Here is a 10,958-nt window from a genome sequence, read left to right as displayed (position 1 = left end):
CATCTTCATTGAGGCATGAGGGATCTTTTAGTTGTGGCCTGTGGGGTCTAGTTCCATGACCAGGGATCGAACCCAGATCCACTTCATTGGGAATGTAGAGTCTTAGCTACTGGGTTACCAGGGAAGTCCCCATATGACATGTATTAACTCATTTAATCATCACTTTAGCTCCATCAGTATTATTATTTTTCCATTTTACAAGTCAGAGCACTGAGGTGCGGAGAGGTTAAGCAACTCACTCGAGGTCACAGAGCTGCAGTGTGGGGAAATCCAGAGGTCATGGTGAAAAGTGAAAGTGAAAGTCATTCAGTCGTGACCAACTCTTTGTGACCCCATGGACTATACAGTCCATGGAATTCTCCAGGCCAGAATACTGGAGTGCGTAGCCTTTCCCTTCTCCAGGGGATCTTCCCAACCCAGGGAATCACACCCGGGTCTCCTGCATTGCAGGCAGATTCTTTACCAACTGAGATATCAGTTAGTATTATTATCTCCCCATTTAACAAATCAGAGCGCTGAGGTGCAGAGAGGTTAAGCAATTCACTTGAGGTCACAGGGCTGCAGTGTGGGGAATCCAGAGGTCATGGAAGAACAGAAGAAAAGCAACAGAGCAAAGAGCTTGCATTCAAGCTCTTTAACCAAGTCACATGTGCAAGTAACCTCATCTTCTAAACTTCGGTAACCTCACCTGGAAGATGAGAAGGATGGTACACGTTCACATGGTTGTTGAGAGGCTGACAGTCATTATATTAACATGTGAAAGTGCAGTCAAAACAAGAGCTAATGGGGGGACCTCCCTGGTGGTCCAGTGGTTAAGACTCTGTGCTCCCAATGCAGGTGGCCCAGGTTCAGTCCTTGGTCAGGGAACTAAGATTTCGCATGCTGAATGCCTTGGCCAAAAACAAACAAGACATGAGCTACTGTTACTCATTGGGTAACATTATGATGTTAATATTTTTATCCCATTCAATGTTATGACACTATTATAATTACTACCTGATTGCCTCCATCTCATTCCAGGAAACAAACGTTGCTTTCCTTGGCAGTTAATTCATACATCCCGGGCATAAGTTGTTTTCACTTGTCTCTCGTGTCCCCAAGCAGCCTACAAGCTGAGCTGAGGTTCAGATCTTCAGGGAGGTAGAGATGGTCTTCTCAGCCCACAGCCAGGCCAAACGTTACAGGATCTCTTCATTTGAACAGTGAGGGAGCCTAGTTAGTTGACATCAAAGGTGTGAATTTAAAGACCTCTGCCACCTGATGAAGATCCTTCTGTGTTAAAACAAGTTCTGGGGCTTCCCTGGTGGGCTCAGTGGTAAAGGATCTTCCTGCCAAGGCCAGAGACATTAGTTCAATCCCTGATCCGGGAAGATCCCACATTCTGTGGAGCAACTAAGCCTACATTCCACAACTACTGAGCCTGTGCCCTAGAGCCCACGAGCCACAACTGCTGAAGACGAGCACCCTAGAGCCTGTGTCTGCAACCAAAGAGGCCGCCGCAATGAGAAGCCGGAGCACCGCCTCTGGAGAGTAGCCCCCGTTCTCTGCAACTAGAGAAAGCAGAAACAAAAAGCCAGCACAGGCAAAAACAAAGAAAGAAAGAAAATTTAAAAACCAAGTTCTGCCCCAGGGCCTTTCTCCCCATCCACCCTCTTCGGACAATGATTTCCCCCTTCTGTCTAGGAACCAGTTAATTCTCACTGCTCACGCTGCCTCTTCAGAGAAGCACCCTCAGGCCTCCAGGGCAGATCAGATGCCCTGCTTCCTGCTCAGTCCATGCCCACTGGCACCGCCACAGCCCTGAGGCAGACATCAGTTGCATAATTGGTAAGTATCTGTCTCCACTAAAATATAAGTTGGATGAAGTCAGGGACCATCTCTATCTTTTTCAACATTGAAACCCAGGGCCCTTTGTAACTACAACACCTTGCCTGCAGAAGGTGCTCACTAAAACATTCTGAGTGAAAGAAAGCACCCATTGGCCACTCTGAGGAAGCCCCAAGCTCTCTGAGCCTTGGTTTCCACGTCTGTCAAAGAATCTGCTCGGCCATGGCGTGATTGCAATGGATACTGCAGTGAGAGCTCTCATGGCACAAAAAAGGAACAAGCAAGCAGGGATCGCAGCACCACAGTTTCTATCCAAAGCATTTTAGGAGGTGAAAAATGCCTTCCAAGATACAAATAAATAGAGTTATGCACCAGACATTGTTATTTGGAGCAAAACCAACCAGGTGGGAGAAAAGTACATATGTTGACTTGGAGGGCAGAAAGAATTCCAAGCTCTGCAATATCTTTGGAATTCTTGGAGCCCTTTCAGCATGAATCGGGTTACACGGGAGATATATTTGGGTTTTGCCATCCACTCATGGGTGCTTCACATCAGCCATGGAGATGAATCTTAACTTACTGTAAATAGAATGAAGAGAGGTCTGTTGCTAAATTATTTATTGCAAATTACATCTTGCCTGAAGCAATGATGTTTTTAGGTTCCACAAAGGTAGCTGTGTATAGTCTATAGTCATTACATAAAGGAAACTCTGACAGTTTAGATTATAAAACATAAATTATTTGTTCATCAACTGGTGAAGAGCACACAGCATGACTCTACTGTGTTAGTACAGGAGACTACAAATAGATATCTGCATCTTCTCCCAAACACTCTGTCCACATTTGCCATAAAGATCCACTAATCAATGTTTGTTTTCCATCCTGTAGAATGAAAAGCAGAATTTCCTCTCCTTTGCCTGATGGGTCCTGCATGGCTTCCCAGGGCCTGTGGAGAGAGTCAGGCTTAGAGGAATCTTCCCAACACAATACAGAATAATCCCTTACAAAGCTTCACATTACAACAGATAGATTGAGAAAGCCCGTCACATTCCTCCCTTTAATTGCAACAGGTTTGAGGTTGAGGGAGATTTCTCAATAGGGAAACACCTCATATACCTCTTTCTCTGTTTTTTAAATAGATGCAGGTATTTTCCTTTCTGGAAAGGCATGTTTTCATGCTCAAATTTTTATTCCTCTTTTTGCTTCTACTTCCTCCAATCTTTTCCTATAATCAGTTAATAATGATCATTCATTTGGTCATTCATTTAGCAAACATGTATTAATGCCTATCATGGATTAAACTCACTATCTATATAGATAACGCCACTGGCTTTCCTCCAGCTCAGCCTGGGCACCTTGAGCACCCTTCTCCTGAAAGCCTTCTCTCCCTCCAGTGCTCTTATCCTTCAGATCTTAGATCAGATTTTACCAACTTGGGGATTCTTTTAGATCATCAAGCTGGATTCCACCTCTCTGATGTCCCCACACCCAATGTACACACTCCATGCTCTCATTTTTCTCTGTCCAACCTCTCCCAGAACTTTCTACATTTTGAATATGTCCGGTGATATGTTCCCTACATGGAGTTGCATATGAGGATGCATTTCATCATCACATTAGGGGCTTCCCCGGTGACTTAGATGGTAAAGAATCTACCTGCAATGCGGAAGACCTGGGTCTGATCCCTGGATCGGGAAGATCCCCTGGAGAAGGAAATGACAACCCACTCCAGTATTCTTGCCTAGAGAATTCCATGGACAGAGGAGCCTGATGGGCTATAGTCTATGGAGTCGCAAACAGTCAGACACCACTGAGCAACTAACACTTTCACTTTTTCACTGCTCATCATCAGATCGATCATGATCGATATGTCTTTGTTGAGCAACCGACCTGTTTGCAAACAGTCACAAAATCGAGAGTAGCTTCTGCAGTCGAAGTTTCTTACCATGTGGTCATGTACTCCTCTCTGCAGCCCTTCTCGGAGTGGCTGTCCTCCAGGCCCCTTGAGAGGGGCCTGGACTGTGTCCAACTTGAGACTCTGCCATCTTCTGGACTGAGTCGGATGGCAGATGGAGAGCAGAATGTGTCTAGTGGACACCTCGGTCTGGAAGGGACACACGTCTTGCTCATCCACCATCCAGAATTAGTCACATGACTCATCAAGTGGAAGGGCGGCTGGAGAATGGAGCGGGGTCCCCTGTTATTAGTGGATGCAGCTAGGATCGGCCACAAGCACCTAAAAGGATGATGAGGGTTCTGATGGGCAAAGACATGGGTGGGGGAGGAAAGCAAATAGCATGAGCAAGGGCTGGGGGAGGGAAACAAGAAATAACAATAACAAAACCCTAATGATTTGGGGGCTTCCTCGGTGGCTCAGTAGTAAAGAATCTGCCTGTCAATGCGGGAGACACATGAGACATGGGTTTGATCCCTGGGTCGGGAAGATCCCCTGGAGAAGGAAATGGCAACCCACACCAGTATTCTTGCCTGGAGAATCCCATGGACAGAGGAGCCTGGTGGGCTACAGTCCATAGGGTCACAAAGAGTTGGACATGACTGAGTGACTGAAACATGCACACCCAATGATTTGGGAAGAACTGTAATAAATGAAGAGATATCTTACAGAGGCATCTACTCCCTCAAGGATAATAGGCTGAAGAAAGGAATGGATAGGTCGTTGAGTGGGCAGATAAATGGACGGCTGGACTTGCACCTGTGGCTGAGGACCTGTGACATTATTCTGTAGAGAGGTGCAAGATTAACTGGGACTCTGGTCCTCCCGGCATCCTATATGTCTCTCCCCACCCCATCTTGAAGTGTACACGTGAGGAACTACAGAACCCTGAATGAAGGGATGAGAGGCTGGATGCCCCTTGAGAGTCTGGCCCTCTAGCGATGCTCTTAGGAAGCCTTTTCACTTTGCTTTCATGCATTTGTGAGTTAGTCTCTCATGTCATTAATCTGCTGCCTCCAGCCTGATTCACAGGACAGAGAAGCGAGGGGAAATACGGGTGTACGCCTCTTGCAGAGAATGGCTTCTAAAAGTGTGTGCACAGGCTAAGAGGATAGAAGTTAAATTCTGAAGACAAGGTAGAGCTTATCTGGACCCCCATTCATGGAAATGACGAGGACTCCGAAACCCCGGGGTGGAGTTTCGCCACCCGTGTGATAAGAGCAGAACAAAGACCCTGGTATCTCCCAGCTGAAGTGTGCGTCAGGGAATCAGGTCTAAAATGAGAGAGTGAGCAAGTGTGTGAGCAGGTGCTGAGTGCTATGGGGAAAAGAGAAGGCTAAACAGGTGAAGGGGGACCAGAAATGCCGGGATGCTGGCAAGGCATGAAGGCAAGGTGCAATTTTAGATAGAGGAGGCCTCAAGAGCTGGGTGACACTGAGCCAAGTCTTGAAGGAGATGAGAGGTGAACCATGTAAACATCAAGGGAAGACAGTATCGGGGTCGATGAGAGGCTCAAAGACAAGGTGTGACGTGGAGAATACATTTCAAAAGGGTCACCTGGGCTGCTCGGCTGAGAATAGACCTTGGGAGGTAAGATGTGGGGAGACCATTTAAAGGTTATGGCAGTGACCGAGGCAAGAATGATGCACTAAATTCATAATCAAAACTATAATGCTCCAGGCAAAGGCTTGATAGATTGCATATGTTAATCACATAAAAACTATGCAGAGTAAATATTAAGAAACTTCTATTTTTCGGATGAGGCAAAGAAAACAAAACAAAACCGGAATTCAGACAAAGCAAGACCTTCCCCAATGTCACAAATGACATAAATAGGTGTAGTTAATGGCAGAAGCACTCTTCAGATTCTAACTAATCATTGATTAACACTACTGTTAATAGTTAATTAATTATTTTAATTAGTTAATTTAATTAATTAGTTAATTAATGATGTTGTGATAGTTTCAGGTGGACAGCAAAGGGACTCAGCCATACACATACATGCATCCACTCTTCCCCCAGGGGTAATTTTTTAAAGCATGGAGTAAGATATGAAGAGTCAGAAGAAAATAATAATAAAACTAGGAAAATACATCAGACCAGAGAGTAGAAGAACAGATGGGGAGGAAGATCAGGACCCTGATTCCGGCTCATTTCTCTGTTTCTTCATCTGAAACTCTCTTTTCCCCTTATTCCTTGCACCTGTCTTCATCAAAGAGGTTCCTCACCCCTTCTCTCTTGCAGATGAGTAAAGTTGGTGAAAAGCTGATAAGCTGTGCAGACCCCTGGCCTTCCTTCTGCTAGAGCCTGCGTTGCGCTGGGGCTGATGCGGCAGTTCCAGACTATTTTCTCAGCTGGCTTTGGGCTCTAAGTCAGCTGACGTGTATCTTGGAGGAGGGATAGGAACGCCAGGGGATGGGAATGGCTGGGGTGTTTTCCATCTCTGTCTTCACCAACCCAGCAGCCTTTCCAGCCCAGCTGGTGACCTCACTCCTGGCCTTGGGCAAACTCACCTCACCCCACTGCCATCCAGTCTCAGATGACACTGACTTTCCTTCTTGTGTTAATCTCTAGGTTGCTTTGTTCTATTTATTACTTATTTGGCTTCTCCAATCTTCCATCTCCAATGTAGCTAATACCCTAGATTAAATTCCTCCTGCTTTAAACACCAAAAGTGACTTTTGTTTCTCTTGAATGACAGACAGGCATCCTTTCAAACAACAGACAACCATGCAATCTCCAGTGTACCATTTCAAAACCATAGAAGACAGGACTCCAGTTTTGAAGTATCTGCCTTAAGGATGAGTTCCACTGCAGATTGATAATGCTACCTGAAAAAATTCCCTTTGAATATAGAAGTCAAACTGTTTACAGTGAGAAAAGCAATTTTGAAAGAATGATCATCAGTGCCTTTAAAAGTTTTCACAATGAATTAAGACACATTATCATCCACAAATTTTCTAAAAGATTCATCAATATTTAATTTGCTTCTCAAAACCACATTAGGATTAACATTACAAAGCAAACAGGCTTTTGTTCTAAGGTAAAATGTATCTGGGCTATGCAATGGTTTTATCTGACACCTCTGTTAGCATAATACCGTGGAGGGGAGTATATTTTGTTTGTACTAACAACAGATTCTTTTTCTGAATTTCTGCCCTTGGCTACTTTTACAAACTAAGCATCATTTAACCAGCGGGAAGACACGGAACACAAAACTTCACAGCAGCAGGATATGTTCCCTGATATTTGGCTAATCTTTGGGTCATCTCAAAAGAAGCTAGTGGAAGAATGTTAATAGTTAGCAGGGGGTAGGTGCACCTCTCTTTTTATTACCTGGCTCTGCTTACACTTTGCAAGATGTCATGGCACAAGAATCTAATCATTACCTCCAGAATCTCTTCACTGCTCTCTTCAGAACCAATCTGTGTCAGGTTTCTAAGTGCTAAGCTTGAATAGATATGCTCTTAATAATTAATCCTTCCCTTAAAGTGCTTTGATTTTTCAGATTCAGCTGAGTATATATTTGGCAACTCTAAGCCTGTTGTGCCAAAACAAAATTGTAATGTCGGTGGGGGGGTGCTTAGCGGCTCAGTTGTGTCCGACTCTTTGAGACCCCATGGACTGTGTAGCCCACCAGGCTATATTCCTTGTATATTCCTTGTCCATGGAATTCTCCAGGCAACAAACTAGTACAGCCGCTATGGAGAACAGTGTGGAGATTTCTTAAAAAACTGGAATTAGAACTGCCATATGACCTAGCAATTCCACTTCTGGGCATATACACCGAGGAAACCAGATCTGAAAGAGACACGTGCACCCCAATGTTCATCGCAGCACTGTTTATAATAGCCAGGATATGGAAGCAACCTAGATGCCCATCAGCAGATGAATGGATAAGGAAGCTGTGGTACATATACACCATGGATATTACTCAGCCATTAAAAAGAATTCATTTGAATCAGTTCTAATGAGATGGATGAAACTGGAGCCCATCATACAGAGTGAAGCCAGCCAGAAAGATAAAGACCAATACAGTATACTAACACATATATATGGAATTTAGAAAGATGGTAACGATAACCCTATATGCAAAACAGAAAAAGAGACACAGATGTACAGAACAGACTTTTGGACTCTGTGGGAGAAGGCAAGGGTGGGATGTTTCGAGAGAACAGCATCGAAACATGTATATTATCTAGGGTGAAACAGATCACCAGCCCAGGCTGGATACATGAGACAAGTGCTTGGGCCTGGTGCACTGGGAAGACCCAGAGGGATCGGGTAGAGAGGGAGGTGGGAGAGGGGATCGGGATGGGGAATACATGTAAATCCATGGCTGATTCATGTCAATGCATGACAAAAACCACTACAATATTGTAAAGTAATTAGCCTCCAACTAATAAAAATAAATGGAAAAAAAAAAAAAAAGAATTAATGTGGGGGGAAAAAAAAAGAATACTGGAGAGGTTTGCCATGCCCTCCTCCAGGAGATCTTCCCAACCCAGGGATCAAACCCAGGTCTCCTGCATTGCAGGAGGATTCTTTACCATCTGAGCCACCAGGGAAGCCCATTGGTGGGAGATCAGGTATGAGAGTCCAGGCCCCAGGAGATTTTAGTGGAAGAAGCTCAGATGTGCTGTCTTAACCCTTGATGAGAAGCTTGGCAGTTGTCACCTCCCCAGAAGAGGCATATTTAGCCTGAATTAAACACCCCTGCCTGCTGGTTCCCATGCAAACTGTCTTTGCTTGTTCTGTATGTCTCTTTGTGTGCATATGTGTCTTTGCTTGAGCTGTTGCTTTCCTCACTTCACCCCGTTACTGTGTATTCTCTTCTAAAGATTCAGCCATTGCCTCCTCCAGGAAGCCTTCTTTGAGTCCTCTCCCACCCCCAACACTTCCCCCTCAACACACACACACACCCTGACCCCTGCTTTCCTGCAGCTCCTCTGCTTCCTTCTGCACATAATTCCAAGATGATCTCCTCATGGGTCTGTAGCTACCTGCAGACTCTGAGTTTCTGCAGAGTATGGACTGTCTCTGGATGTGAGCGTGTATCCTCAGTAGCTGCTCAGTCCCTGTTCCTTGAACACAGCTGAAGGGAGCTGACCAGAGCAGCAGATCATCTACGAAGTCGAGATCATGCCTCCAGCAAAACTGCAAAAGGCGGCAGCTCCTCCAGCCCGCGCCCCGTGACCATTTCAGGACACAGTGGAACATTCATCTCTTTCCTGTGAAACTGCCTGTGTGCCGACGCCGCTTGCTTGCATTCTTCCTTTTCGTTTTGGCTTTCTTCCTGAGAGAATTACACAACCTCCTGTCCTCCATCCCGTGCTGTACCTCCAGCTCTGAAGCCCATGAATAAAGAAAGACAGCCGGGACTCCAGGATCCTGTTACAAATTCAATACGCGCATACCTTTCCCGGGAGTCCTGCAGACTTGCGTTTTCTTTAGAACAGCAAAGCCTAACAGGCCTCTTTTCTTCCTGACAGAAAAAGATCGGTCTCAGAAACCTGAAAGGGCTTTATGAGGTCGGCCAGGGTTGTCTCATCCTTACTGGGAATGTAATGGATAACACGGGGCTTCCCAGATGGCTCGGCAGTGAAGAATCCGCCTGCCAATGCAGGAGACACAGGTTCAGTCTCTGGGTCTGGAAGATCCCCTGGAGAAAGAAATGGCAACCCGCTTCAGTATGCTTGCCTTGGAAATCCCATGGGCAGAGGAACCTGGGGGGATACAGTCCATGGGGTCGCAAAGAGTCGGACAAAGCACGCACACACAACACAATGGATAACACTCAGCCAGATGTAGGTCAGTTGCTTCCTGCGACGCCAGGCCAGTTATACTTCATGGCAGCTCGGCCTCTTCATTTCTAAAATAAGGTCAATGTCATCTAATTGCACAGTGCTTGGGGAGGATTAATAACACAATGTTAACACAGAATCAGGCACCTAATACCCCAAAATGGGTAGAAATAATAACAATAATAATACATTTTTATTCCAAACTGTTAAAGATCAAATTATAAATCCGCCCCGCTCCACTCATATGTTGGAGGCCTAACTCCAGAATGTGACCTTATTTGGAGGGTCTTTACAGAGTTAATCAACTTAAAATGAAGTCACTAAAGTGGGCCCTGTGTGTGTTAGTCATACGGTCATGTCCAACTCTTTGTGATCCTGTAGACTGTAGCCCTCCAGTCTCCCCTGTCCATGGAATTCTCCAGGCAAGAATACTGGAGTGGATTGCCATTTCCTCCTCCAGGGAATCTTCCTGACCCAGGGATCAAATCCAAGTTTCCCGCATTGCAGGCAGATTCTTTACCATCTGAGAAGTTAAGTTAACACAGTATAAATAGTGTCATTATAAAGAGAGGAAATTTGGACACAGGCATGGACAAGAAGAAGAAGGCAGTCTGGGGTGATACTTCTATAAGCCAAAGATGCTAAAGATGCTGGCAAAGCTAGGTGGGAGCATGGAACAGTCTCCCTCAGGGGTACAGAAAGAACCAACCCTGCTGATGCCATGATCTTGGACTTCCAGCCTCCAGAGCTATGAGATGCTGATGAAATTCAGTTGCTTGAACACCCAGTTTGTGGTAGTTTACCTGCGCTGAAACTAAGAATAGAGACGTTCCACTGGAACGACAGCACAGCAAAGGAGGCAGAGCCGGACAACGCTGCAGTCAGTGTGAGTCTTTCTGGAATGAAAATCCTTATTGCTGTCTACAGGTAACCTGTTGGTTGCCATGGTCTCCATCCACACCCTTCTCCAGCCCCTGTCCTGAGCCCCTTCCCCTGAACACTCAGGACACACCACCTCCTTTTCCTTTGACACATTCTGCTCTCCTGACTTGCACTTCAGTTAGGACGACAGACTTCCCAGAAGAGATCCTGATTTAACTGATCTAGGGTCGGGCTCAGAAAATCACACTTATTTTAAATGTTCTTGGAATGATCTTCATGTGCAGGGGAGTGAGGATTCTGCCTTATCCCAGGCCCTCAGAGCAGGTCCACAGCCTCCTTCCCCGGTATCCACTGCATGCCATTCAATGGGTGTCCCAGTGGGCGGGAGATGAGGGGACTGAGTCCTAGGTAACAGATAAATATAACTCTGCAATGCTCCGGCCCCGTGGTACACACTCATCAGCGTGTGCACTTGAACCATCAGGGAAGCA

The 10,958-nt window shown here is 45.6% G+C and overlaps 1 long non-coding RNA gene across 2 annotated transcripts in view; it reads right to left on the bottom strand.

Moving 5' to 3' along the window:
- Window positions 1–2,247: 2,247 nt before the first annotated feature.
- LOC122442058 overlaps window positions 2,248–10,958 on the bottom strand; it is a 42,834-nt gene continuing 34,123 nt past the window's right edge. Inside the window, exons 4-6 of one of the 2 annotated variants that reach the window (XR_006269534.1) lie at window positions 10,295–10,871; window positions 3,773–4,083; window positions 2,248–2,773 (exon numbers count right to left, since the gene is read on the bottom strand). This is a non-coding gene — a long non-coding RNA (uncharacterized LOC122442058). The remainder of the gene's footprint in view (window positions 2,774–3,772; window positions 4,084–10,294; window positions 10,872–10,958) is intronic. The other variant, XR_006269535.1, reaches the window with a different exon arrangement.

This window comes from Cervus canadensis, chromosome 5 (genome assembly GCF_019320065.1).
Source record: "Cervus canadensis isolate Bull #8, Minnesota chromosome 5, ASM1932006v1, whole genome shotgun sequence".
Lineage (NCBI taxonomy): Eukaryota > Metazoa > Chordata > Mammalia > Artiodactyla > Cervidae > Cervus > Cervus canadensis.
Note: the sequence above shows the minus strand (reverse complement) of the source record. Positions and strands in the feature narration are given on the sequence as shown.